We start from the raw sequence: 13011 nt of genomic DNA, 5'->3' as shown, positions 1-13011 counted from the left end.
TCCGCACGGTTTGCGCTTCTCGACACGATTGGCACCGCGCACAGAGTTTTCTCGAAAACTGGGTGCGTAAAACGCCCTGCTGCGGCCTTCAGAAGCGAGAATAGTCCTTGCAGAACACAATCTCGAAAAAAAAAGGCTGATGTAACACAAAAAAGGCAATTTTAGTAGGGAAAGAGCCGATATAGTCGAAAAAGGCAGCTGGAGCGGAATTACCTACAGCTTAAAATGCTCCTCTTCGCGTAATTTATGCTTATATATTAGTAAGGCTTGATATGAACTGATGTAAAAAATAGAATTTTTTCTAAACTTCCGGTCTGTAATTATCTGTCTTCCAACCGTCCAGCTAGTTTAAGCTTTGTGGATAAACCCTCGTTCTGCAGCTTAAACCCTTCTTTTTCTATCAATGACGATACCATTAAATTGCCGCATGAAAGTTTGTTTTCATTCGCATAAAAAGGCGAAAGGAACGCACATTCAACGCTTGTAACTTTATTTTGAATATCTCTTAGACACCGAGAAAAGCAAATCTACACTTCTAGTAGTACACCCCAACGAATCTTGACGGTAACAAAAATGTCAGGGCTAGCCTTATTATTCGTTATTTTTATCGCTTCTTTTCAACACAAGAAGGCAATGCTCTACGCAAGCACAGCACAAAAGAAGTGGTGCGATACCCTAGGCTATCATGCTGTAGCTGCATCATCTGGGGGTACAATCCGCAAAGAGCAAGGCGCCGTGACAGTAATAATGTTACGCAGTGCCTCCTTTAGGAAGATGTGGAAGGCTTGCACATTCCCGTTCCCCCCAAGTGGGTGGTTCTAGGTGTGTCAAACTGGCAGGTATGGCCGTCGGAGCAGTGGTGTCGGTAGAGTGGGATGCACTCTTCTCCGGGGCACTAAAAAACAATACATAATTCCATTTCAAAATGCCTCAATTTGTTTGGCAAAATAAAGGAAGCATTCTTTAATGCAGAAACATGGCCCTTACTCTAATTTACGCTCTGTGTTATCATTGATCGAGTGGGGCTATACTGCGGTTAACGAAGTGGCTAGTCTACCTTATATGATGAGGAGGCTTTTCTTTTGATTCAAGCGAAGGAAAACCAGACAATGTCGGTTCCAGTAAAGATGTGAGGCATAGGTTCTTAAATTATGCGCAAGCTTTCTAGGGGCGCATGACAGGAGCTTCAGGGATTGGCAGCCTGGTTGGTCTCAATCTCTGAAGTTCTGGGATACACTGATTTTAAACAAAAAAATAACATCCCGTGAAAGGATTTTAAAAACCTACCTTTTATTTAAAAATAGGAAACGGGCCTTAAAACGCGAACTACCTTTTTCTAGAAGTCAAATAAAAATTAATAGTGGTGGATAACCAGAGCGATGTAAGTGGCAGGGAAAAAAGTACGATCAATAGTAACCACAATTGCTAGCGCGCGCTTAACCATTGCTACGTGGTTGTAAACCGTTTTCTTTCTGTCTACAAGCCGAAAACAACAGAGCGTTTTTTGCGGTGAAGGTTTGAACTGATGCCGTTATTGTAGCCGGTGAAGAGGTGAGATTCCTCGAGCTAAACATCCAACTTCCTCTTTATGAAATTCGGCCGGAGGCGACTGCATAAACTGGCGGGCTACCGTATCTACACGAAGTACATATATTACATGCAAAGTACCCAACTCTACCTCGTGAATTTTGGCTTGATAGCTAACCTGAACATTTTTTGTAGCTAAAATTAAATATTTTTTGAAGCGTACCAGGATTTCACACCGGGAAATAAAAATTGCGTGCTGCGAACTATGGAACAAACCTTGTTACAGAAGTCACAGCAGCCACAATAGTCCTTGTGAGTCCCACAGGTGCAGTTCTGCGTTTCTTCGTTCTTCGGGCATTGTTCTGGTGCACAGGTACCACAGCGTAGAGGGCTGGTCGCTGTTACGCTAATAAAATAAAATATGAAATGCAGTAAAATCGCGCTAATTGAAACTGATCATGTGTACTTGCGGTTATTTCAAACAAAATTCAAATTTTTGTTTGTCCCGCTATGGCTTCAATGTATTTAAAAGGCAGCTAATTCAAACTCTGTCATTCGGATAATTCGTACTGTTTGCGTGTCCTAATTGGAAAATATCCGCTGCTTTCCCGCAACTGTGTGAACATTTGCGTGCGTATATCATCATATCGGTCGAAAACTGAAAAATCAGCGTCTTAAACCTTCAAAGAAAAGGGCGTGGCTACTAAACGAAAGCTTGAAACCAAGCACAAGTAAAGTAGACCGTGGCTTTTCTCAACTTTCTATCCTTATTTACCGTCTTCAAAATGCGTATTAGAAACCAAAACAACGAACAGGCCTCGAAAAACGTCTAAACGTGATTGACTGTCTACACCTGTCGAACCCGTCAAAACCATCAGAGCCATGGTCGCAAAAACAAAAAGAAAAAAACGCGCAACCACGCATTCAAGCGTCGCGTGTCAGCACAAAAAGAAAAAGAAAACCGACACGGCGGTTACGAAAGTGTCGCGTATGGCATTCGGCTTGTGGACCTCACGCCTCTGGTTTCCGTCTATTTTGCGCAGAGTTGAAAAACGCTTATAAATTTATATAATCGGATTAAAATCAAGGCCTAATCATAATGTGTGCTGTATTCTTGCCCAGAGTCTTATATATGAGAACTTGTGATAATTCAAACAAAATCCTGGGGTGCCTTCGAGTTTGAATAATGGCGAGTGGACTGTACAATGAGTGCACTGCAAATGCTTTCTTGCGACTTTCGTGCGTAGCGCACGTCTTTGTGCCCGTAGTCCCACCCTTCGCTGACGTGGTTCAGTTTTGAGGGAAGTTGTTATAGCCACCGGCACGGCGTAGTCCTTTAAACACGTTTACTTACCACGGAGCGCGCGTTTTATTCCCGGCATCCCAATACTTCGCTAGATGGTAATACCCGGAGGGCTACCTAGTACGGTGTAATGAGAACAACTTTAACTACCAGTAGGGCTGGATAGATGCAACCATACTGGTAAGGCTCAATGGTAAACAAGAATCAGTCTCTCCCAAGAAAAAACCAACCAGATCTCCCATACTCTCAGCGAAGGCCGTTCGATTGCCCCTTCCGCGTTTTCTCGGCAGAGCTGTTACCTCATAAAAATACGGTGGCCAACAGGCGATGCCAAGAACTATAAAAACAAGCTTACGTGAGTGACCGTATATTCTTTTTCCGGACACGTACACCGAGGGCGAGCTGGGGACGGGCGATAGGGCGCGCAATTAGGAAGGCCGTCGGAGCAGCTTTTCTGCCGCCAGGAATACGCGCATCATAAGGTCCAACATTAAACACCCCGCCAACGTCAGCACCGCGTGACTTCTGGATCACCCTTTAGTTTCGGCTGGACCACAACATATACCGTCCGGTGTGATGCACTGGGGTCAAATATACTTCCCGTAAACGACAGGGATAGATTTCTGCTATGTGTTTTTGTAAACTTACCACAACACTCCAACCACGACGAGTAAGGCGACGAGAACAAAGACCCTCATGGTGGTTCCTGTTGATATCATGAAACAGAAGTAACCTAGAAGCAAGGGTATGAACTGACCGTTCAGTTTCTTTTTTGTAAACGCACCGCTCAGCAGCTATAGAGCAGCACATAGGCGCACTATTCAATGGCAAAGGTAGGCACCGGTGTCACCGTTTTTTGACCAGTGCTGCACTGTAAGATAGGTGATGTTACCGTTGCCAGAGGAACCGCACTACACTCGGTGCTGTGTTTGTTTTGTTGGTATTGGAAAGTACAAACTGTTAAAACCTAACACCGGGTACCTTCACTGATGTACAGGTGGTAAATTAGAACGGAAGTGTTATAACAGATGCTTTTCCCCTCTATAGGAAACATGAAACAGAGCATTGGAAGAGATATATGTTCGAGATAATGCAATTTCTTATATGAAAAATGGCCACACGGTTTACAGAGTGGAAGCTTGACACGTATCACTGATATATTTAACTCCGGCATATCTGGATTAATTTCTCGCTGCGGAACTTATCAATAAACACCCACGGGTGTGTTACCATATATGTTTCAGATTGCGTACCGCAATGGAGGAACAACGTTCTGACGTTAGTCCTGTTTAAACAATTTTTTCAATGGTTAACATGAATCACCTACTAGGTCAAAAGTGCCATTTTACTTTGAATATGTTTCGTTTTCTATTCATTAGCACTCGAATGAAAACTTGGGATCCTTCCCGCGGCGCAGTCTCGACCGCGACAGTCATCCAAGTGCTATAGCTGGCCACTTACAAATTTATGTAATAGTGGTTAAATCACGTCTGATATTTTATCGTCATTTAAATTAACCACAGGGTATGCAGGGTTGTCACAACCGAAACGCCTGTGGTAGCGAAGCGAAATTTGTAAGGAATGTGAATTGGTCATTGGTAGATAAATTTCCCTGTAGTATTAATCAACAAGAAATAAATACACGTATCTGACAACGTAGTAAAAATGACCGCCATTGAAATAACGATTTTTTGAGGGCTGGGTAATTGAGACGCTTACATACCCGCACTTGTCATTCGCATCTTTGTTGAGTACTGACGTAACTAACAGACATACTATTCCACAAACTGATGAGGTTTTCCAATTTTTACCGCCTAACGGATTGAACCATGATCGTGCCAGTACCCTGCGAGTTTAAAAAACCAGATTCCTAAATAATTCGGGACAGCTACGAAAAAAAGTATCATGCACCCCTCCGCCTAACCAAAACGATGGTTGAACAAGATGCTTTCTTGTGAGGGATTCCTCGGTTCTCTCTTGAGTTTGTTTGGACTTGAACTCGCACGTGATTGGGACTTCGACTCTTTGAGCTTTGACCCCGATTCGTACGCCGTTTGGACTTGTGATCGCAGCGGCTTTGAATTTGACCCTTCGCCATTTCATTTCACACAAAGTAAGCTTTCAACTATTACAGGCGAAAGATGGAGCGTGCGTGATTTTTATGTCTAATTTTGCGCGGCCATGCACCCCTCCTCAAATCCAGACTGCTTCGACCGTGTTGGAATAGTGCGATCCGATAGGAATCGGCTCTATAACGCGAGGAACCCAGGTTTGATTCAGACCACAGGCTGAGTTTTTTCTTTCCTTCACCCACGATCAGCATCATCGTCAGAGAAAGTTGACTTTCCTGCAGTGCGTTTTTTTACGTGACACACGCCACCAGTAAGAAATAGAAAGCTGCCTTTAAAAACAAAGCGTCAAAAAGACAATCTAGGTGCACAAAACAACCTTGCCTTCATTGTACGGCGGGGAATTTGCTTAAATCTTTATATATTTGCATACCTATTTACAACATAAATAATGGATACTAATGCCCTTTCACCGGGCATGTACAACGAACGCCGGTTATACAGAAACAAATGATATAGAACCTGAGCTAAGTAACTATTTAAAACCTGTGCTTGCCTGTAAAAAAATCCAAAATTGTAATCGAGCTTGAATACGGTAGACAGGAAGGACCACTGGGGCCCAAAATATTCTGATTAATGTCAATAAAACGGAGAAGAGTTGTTTGGGTTGCTGTGCCATGTAATTACTTTGGCCCATTGCTTGGTGCACAGCATTAGAGGCAAACGGGATACGTCTTCTGGACGCAATTTCGATGCTTGGAAGACAGGATTAGGGTTTGGTGGTACACCAGCAAAGAGTTATTCTGATATTTTAATTTTTTTAAATATTTAGACGCAGGTCGAGTGTGATTAGTAACTTCAGAAGCCCAATACGCGATTGGAACTAAAGAATTTTTATGTTGCAGTCAAGAATCAGAATAAGCGAGTTCGCCACACAAACTACACCCACATGCAATCTGTACGGCTGCAGAGACTTCATCAGGTGCTCTGCCTATCCTCCGTGTCCTTTTCACGGAGGATATCCATAGAAGAAACACTGAATAAAAAAGTGCTGCAGACGACAAAAGCCCGAGTACTCCGGCTAACGTCAGGAGACAGCGGGCAGCACTGAAGGATCTCGCCGCCAGTAAACACTGCTGCCTCATGTGAATTTACACTGCATTTCCTAATTTTCTTCTGGCGCGGTATCAAGGAGGAATATCTTGCCAGCTGCTAACGCTGACATGGTGGAGACGTCAATTAACAGGAAGCACCGCAGGGAAGTGTGATTGTACTTTGTTCTTGGAATTTGTTTCGATAAAGCTGGTTTTTGTGCTGAGAACTATTTTCTAACAAGTACAAACAAACGCAAATTTTCGGATGCTCACAGAATTCCAAGAATTATTGTTGCTTCAGGTGTCATTTAGTTTCAAAGCATGAGGGCATTGTATAACCGCACTGCGTAGCATTGACGTCAATGCAAACTAGCCTCGGCGATCGCTGCTCACACAAAGGTTGTAGGTTCCGAAGCTGTGTTTTCGATAAACATTGAAGGACATGTATTGAAAATTTTTGGGCAAGCTGGTAAGAAACATTAACATTCGGAACAATATTGCATGCGTTCTAACGGGGCTGTGTAAAGATAGCTGTTTTCTTCGGGTTAAATTTTTTTTATTTCTTGGCTTTTTCTAAATACTTTATCCAAGAACCCCTAATGCGAAGCTTATTTTCCTTTGACTAAGATGCTACTTTCGAACATCAGATAACAGTTCACAGCTACTTTGTAGCTGCGTTTCCTTGTTGTTACGTGTTTTTTCTCTTGGTTTGCTTTTCGCGTTGTTTATTTTATTTCTACGTAACCGACCAATTGAAACATTACTCTCACTTTTCGTCTTCGTTGTTGAAAAATTTTCAGTTTGCGAAATGGGACCACAGAACATAGAAGTTAGGAGTGTTACAATTATAGTAAATAAATAATTCCAACGGTAGCTATGTGCTTGTTGTCAATAAACACCAAAGTATCTTTTGTCGCTGTTATTTTTTCTGTTCTAACTGCAATATGTATTTAGGTATCTCCAGCTGCTTATCTTTAGTTATGACACTAGTTGTTCTAACCAATGGTATTACGCATTGAAGTACTGCAGTGTAATAATTCCTTGGGCCTCGTCGACCTGGTATTACTTATTTGAGCCAGTCACCAAGACTGAAAAATACTAGCACAACAAATTACATTAATTTGTATCTTTTTGTTTGTTTATTGAACTTCTGACAATAAAATTGCCAAGGTGCTGAGGCAAAATGCGATTGAGGCATTGCAGTCGCCCCAGGTGCAGCAGCTGCCGCCAAAGACGACTGCAACACCCGCCTGACTAGGCCCCTAGCACCTGACAGCACAAGCGACAGCAGAAGCAGCTATACATGCCAAAATACATACAACAAGCATGCCCACTTCCGGTGTGACAACGGCAAACTATGCCAAAATAAAGCATACTAAGAAGACATAACTGAAGAGAATTACACGCTTTTCTTGCGTACCAAAATGTAATCGTTATGATGAGACCGGCCCCTTTCTACTTGCCCGACTAGTCAACATCAACAGGCTAATGCGATTGAGTCACATTTACGCAATGAAGCCGCACCGATCAAGCCGTTAAATATTATGAGCAATTCCCGTAAACTGCGTGCGAGTAGCTGACTTTTCAAATACCAAAGTTCTGAAATTGAACTTATCTCGGTTTCTGAATTTTGATGAATAAAAAGATTCTAGTCCAATTTCGAATAAAGTTCACCCAATACAACACAATAATCAGCGCTTGCCTGAGAGAAGTTGCAAATTAGATAAAAACTTTTAGGTACCGGTGCCACGTTCGGTGTTGTCGCAAAAAGCTTCACATGAAATTTCCTCGGGTGATTCGGAATGCGTATGATTTCACCATGTTTTTAAACTTGCATTATATTCAGTTATTTCCACTTTTGTCGCACGTAGAATAACCATTTATATGAACACAAATCGAACACTGTTGAGCGTAAACGTCTTTTGGCGAGTCGAGCTCAAAGCTTGTATATAAACACAGAATCATGTCATCGACGAGTATCCTATTGATACTATTCCACGTACTGTTGCCAAGCCGGAGAAAATGCGACAATAAAGAAGACTGTGTGCGGTACCTAAGCGTCATGTTTTTTCGATTATCACCACATAGCGATGTTTTTTTGAAAACGACTATTCCTGTGTTAATCTCGGAATTCTGGTGGACATGCCGTGTACGCAATCAGCCGTACCGTTAAGACCATTCACATTTACTTGCAGCTTGGTTGAGCAACAAAATTAGTCATAATAAATTCACATTCTACAGAAATGACCGCTACAGAAATAACGCGTTACAGAAATAATTACAGCCTACGTTACAAAGCCTACGTTACAGAAATAACCCGTACGCTTTGTGAGCGGCTCTTGCGGCATCCGCCAAAGTGAACGCTTACCTTGAAAGCAGCCGGGAGAAGTTGTGCCGTTTCAGCCGGTAGTGTTTCAAGAAATGCGAAGTCGGTTGGTCTTGTAGCGACGCAAAAGAAGTGTGAACGGAAGTGAAACGACACGTGCGGGCAAACTCCTCTCCACGTGGGATGGAACCTGAAAAGCCGTTAACCTTGGCGAAAGCACCAAGCACACCACGGTTCCTCTCCATTTCCTCTCCATGAAGTTCTTGTTACGTAGCTCCTTACAGCCACTCTTCGTCTTTTTGTCCTGAAATCGTTCAGTTTTTGCATGTGACCAACTAGAGCCGCGAACCATGAAGTGGCTGCGATACTGCGTCAACTGGTCATTCGTTTCTGCAAAAATACATTACCGTGAAGTGACAATAAAGAAGTTGAGTTTATTGCAGTCTGTGGTTAAACAAAAAAAAAAACACATTGGTTCAACCAAGCGAAAGCTAACTATAGCCTTCAAATTGAAAGTTAGAAAAGCAGCTGATTGTATAGCTATTGATTTGCCTAAATCTGCCGAGTTCTTGAAGACATTAAACACGGTATTTTTCTCGTTTTTGTGTATTCTAAGAATAAATTATTTCGCAATATTTTTTATCATTCACGATTGTTAAGATGTTAAAAACGTCATGCTTATGAGGTCTTGTTATTTGGGTAGGCAACTGCTCTAACACATTACTGGCAACTCATGCTGATCGAAAAGAACAAATCCCTCCGAAATAAATTCGTCTTGCTCCACAGGAACCTCCTTTGGCGGGTGTCTCATTTTGGGCATTTTGTTCCCTAATTGCTGATGATTACAATTGTGGATTACATATCGCCCTTATATATTTATAAGTTGCGCAAACAGTTGTTTTGTGAGGTTTGAATACTAGGGACGGCGTTCCCTGCTCCGCTTTTCTGAAAACCAAGATTCGTTTCAGCAGATGCAGATAATTATTTTTGTACTCTTAATATTTTGGTGGTTGACACCTCTCATCATACGTCTTCTTCTTTGTCAAGCCAAGTAGTTTGGTCACTTACGGAGTCTTTGGAAGAGCCTGTTATTATGTGAGTTTCCATATTAACATCTCGGGTACGAATAGAAGGAACTTTGACATTTCATTCCGAGATCAAATTCTGGAATGTTTGCGGCTACTTTTAAAAGGAAGTCTGATAAGAACAGTGTTCCATGTATTTTTTAGGCACGCAAATAGAGACCATCAGGTAATGGAACCTCATCGCAAAAGCTCAGAGAAAACAGCGGTGATAGTTTTTCACCAAACAAATTTCCGAACACAAACATGTGAAAATCAGGAAATCAAACAACTCTATGTTTACTCTAAATTTCATTCACTTTTCATAACTAATTAATAGTGAAGTTGTAAGCGTTACAGAATTCGAATCTTGTCCGTATATGGACTTCTACTGCAGAGAAATGTAAAAAAAAAACGTCCGTAACTCTTGTTTTCTCAAGTTTCCCAACAAAAAATGGTATGGAAATATGTCGCTAAAATGTGGCGAGCTTTTTTACTCGTCGTATAAGTTCGTTCATGGTAAATAATCCAGTACATTTGTTCAATATTTTGTAGCCTCAGACTTGCACCCACCACGGTGACTCAGTGGCTAAGTTGTTGTGCTGCTTAGGACGCGGGTTCGGTCCCGGACAAAGTGGACGCCTTTCTTATACAGGTGAAAAGCATAAACTCCTGTATATCGATACTTATGTGGGTTTAAAGATTCCCAGTAAATCAAAATTAACCCGGAGGCCTTTGATACGACGCGCCTCATGGCCTAATGTAGCTTCAACGCGTTAAAACTGCATTTTTTGAACCTCTGTGTGCTAAACAGCTTCGCAGGTGATCCGAGACGTGCGATGACAATTTCAAAGTATGAAACGCCATGAACGATTTTAAACTGTCTCCGGTTAGTTGGTGAGCAATAAATACCAGGATGCCATACAGAAGCCGCACATTCAAATTTTGAACGTACCAAAGTTTTGTGTAGAATTACTTTCAGTGAACTAGTCGAATAATAAAAGCTACTATATGTTTATCCAAAATTGTGGTTAGCCTTACATAATCTATGGGAGGTTTCTATGACAAGTTCGGCGACGCTATAACACCTAAACATTTGTATGACGACACGGCTTCAACAAACACTTGATAAGTATTCAGAAGGTGTAGCGATAGGCCGAGGAATGCGTATGCGTCTACACTTCCTGATGTTGAGTTTCATTGTCCATAATTCACGCCAATGTGAAATACTGTCGATATCTGATGGCAGAATTGCGACGTCATTATTGTTAGTTATTTCGATGTGAACAACGCAGTCATCCGAAAACCGACTAACAGACGAGGTGCAAGGTGCGGTTACTTCGAAGGTCATTATTTAAATTGAAAAATTAAAGAGATCTCAAAACGCATCCTTGGAGAACACATGTATGAACCGAATAAAGCTGCGAGACAAAAAATTCACACTTACGAACTGATGCCTGCTAGTATAAAAGGCACACAACCGCACTAGTACATTAAAATCTATGTTTAGTTTAGAAAGTTTAACGAACAGTAAATCATGCGGAACTCATTCAAAAGCTTTAGGCAAATTTATGACTACCCAGTCTGTAACACATTCATGATCAAGAGCAGAGTGCCCAAAATGAGTAAAACCTAGTTGGATTTCACAAGAAAATGTCTCTGAAGCAATGCTGGGCTGGGCTAAAAAATTAATTAGACTCCATAAATATACAATGCAGCTATAAATAACAGGCGAAGAATAGTTTTACATTCACCTGAATGCAGCCGTACGGCTACAAAGGAAAGCTATGCAGCTTTCTCAGAAACTTCGCAGTTGAAGAAGAATTCGTCCTGGTCTCGGTCCAGAACATTTCTTCAACTGCGAAGTTTCTGAGAAAGGGGTTAATTTTCCTTTGTAGCCGTAAGTCTGCATTCCGGTGGATGTCAAACTTTCCTTCGCAGAAACTTACTCCACCATGGGGATTTCCCCTAAAATCTGGTCTCTCCTTGATTTTACACAGGCCTGTAGTTACCAGGAGAAGATTGACCACAAAATCTGTAAAACGGAGTAAATTTCCGATATTGTCCAGTCAGCTGGGATGCAACTTGTCTCCAGAGAATTATTGAAAAATTTCGGAAGAATGACATAACTGCGATTTCTAGCGTAAACATGTAATTTCGAGTTTATATTTTCAACACCACACGAGCAGAACATTTTAAGTTTTTCCATTTTGCCTGCAATAGCTAGTGTGTCGAAAGCTATGGGTTTCATTGGACAAAATTTGAGCATATTCTGTCGGGAAGACTAATTGCAGAGCCGGTGGGGTAGTCCGAAGTATATGCAGCGTTGAACTATTAGTAGGAATTGTCACGTCATTTAATGTTTCAAAGAGGTTAAAGGGACCCTGCAAAACATTTTTCAACTTTTTTGAAATCTAAATGCTTGCAGAACGTAGTCACCCAACACATTGAGTACTTAGATTATGGAGTCGCAAAGTACCTAAGCCAAAATATACTGCTCTATGCCCATCAGATAACCTGTACACTCGCTCAAAATATACTTTTCTCTTTCTCGGTCTTGACGTTTTCCGACGGCTTGAATTACGTCATTAAGGACATATAGCGGCTTTTGGCCGGTTTTCTTTCAGTTGCAACAATGAACGCTTTTCGATAGCAGTTTAAAAAAAGACACAAAAAACAAAACAGAAATGGAAGGCGTATCTGGTGCGACGAGCAAATCCCGTGGTGCCGCTCCGCGCACGCAATAACTTTAGCTTTTGCAGTGGTTCCAGACGCGAAGGAGAGAGAGAAAGCGCGTATCGAAAGCGTTGCAGGGTCCCTTTAAGATACAAAATTTTAATTCTGTGAGAAGCCATCTGTAGGCTTCCTTTGTATGCAAGGACACTCCAGAGGAACTGGTGGGCACAGCAAACCTTTAATATATATTTTTATTCGCTTCTAAAAAAGCACCTAAATGCACGTTGTGAACATGGGGACCCAGCCCCCGCGCCAATGTCAATTCGGGCTAGCGCCAATGACGTCAGTGCATTTCCAGCATAACGAAGTTTCAGTGACGTCATACCACGTTAGCAACTCGAGCGACGTCAACGAGAACCCCAGTTACCACAGGTACCTGTTTGGTCGGATAAGCAAGCGAGTGCGAGCGATGCGCGAGCCTCATGTGCTGCGCTACGAAGCACTATGCCTGGCTCCTGTTGTGTTAAAGGACTACGGTCCAAGCATATTCGGGGACCCTGTAAGCTTTCACCAGCTCCCCCGAGGCGAAGCACAGAGAATCATAGAGAGGCAGCTGGCTGCGGCTCAAGATCGAGAGCGGTTCAAGGCATTCTAATTTTATTGCTTTTTATTACACTTGGCTCCAAAACGTGCCGCGCACGCGACACCCGCACTGAGGGAGCCTCACTGTCATTTCGTTTCATTTCGTTTCATTTAGGTACTCTCAATGCCGTTGAGGCGTTGCAGAGAGGGTGGGATAATCAGAGAAAAAAGCACAGCAATAACACCTAGCCAGGAGGGCAAGAGAAGAAAAATTACCATGAATGAACCATATCCGAAACTGCCGAATTTAGGGTGACAGGCTCGGTGATGCAGACGATGGAAGCGAGAAGGCCGTTCCAGTTCACGCTGGTTT

At 42.2% G+C, this 13011-nt stretch overlaps 1 long non-coding RNA gene across 2 annotated transcripts; it reads right to left on the bottom strand.

The window, feature by feature from the left end:
- Nucleotides 1–757: 757 nt before the first annotated feature.
- On the bottom strand, nt 758–8457 carry LOC144137694 (uncharacterized). 2 transcript variants are annotated; one of them, XR_013315706.1, is made up of 4 exons: nt 8362–8457; nt 3479–3536; nt 1804–1933; nt 758–895 (listed from the first exon to the last, which is right to left on the bottom strand). It is a non-coding gene; the product is annotated as an uncharacterized LOC144137694 (long non-coding RNA). The 2 variants fall into 2 exon arrangements; XR_013315707.1 differs by having other exon boundaries at nt 3479–3563; nt 8362–8376.
- Nucleotides 8458–13011: the final 4554 nt, after the last annotated feature.

This window comes from Haemaphysalis longicornis, unplaced genomic scaffold (assembly GCF_048455015.1).
Source record: "Haemaphysalis longicornis isolate Haplotype H1 unplaced genomic scaffold, Haemaphysalis longicornis Haplotype H1 scaffold_47, whole genome shotgun sequence".
NCBI lineage: Eukaryota > Metazoa > Arthropoda > Arachnida > Ixodida > Ixodidae > Haemaphysalis > Haemaphysalis longicornis.
Note: the sequence above shows the minus strand (reverse complement) of the source record. Positions and strands in the feature narration are given on the sequence as shown.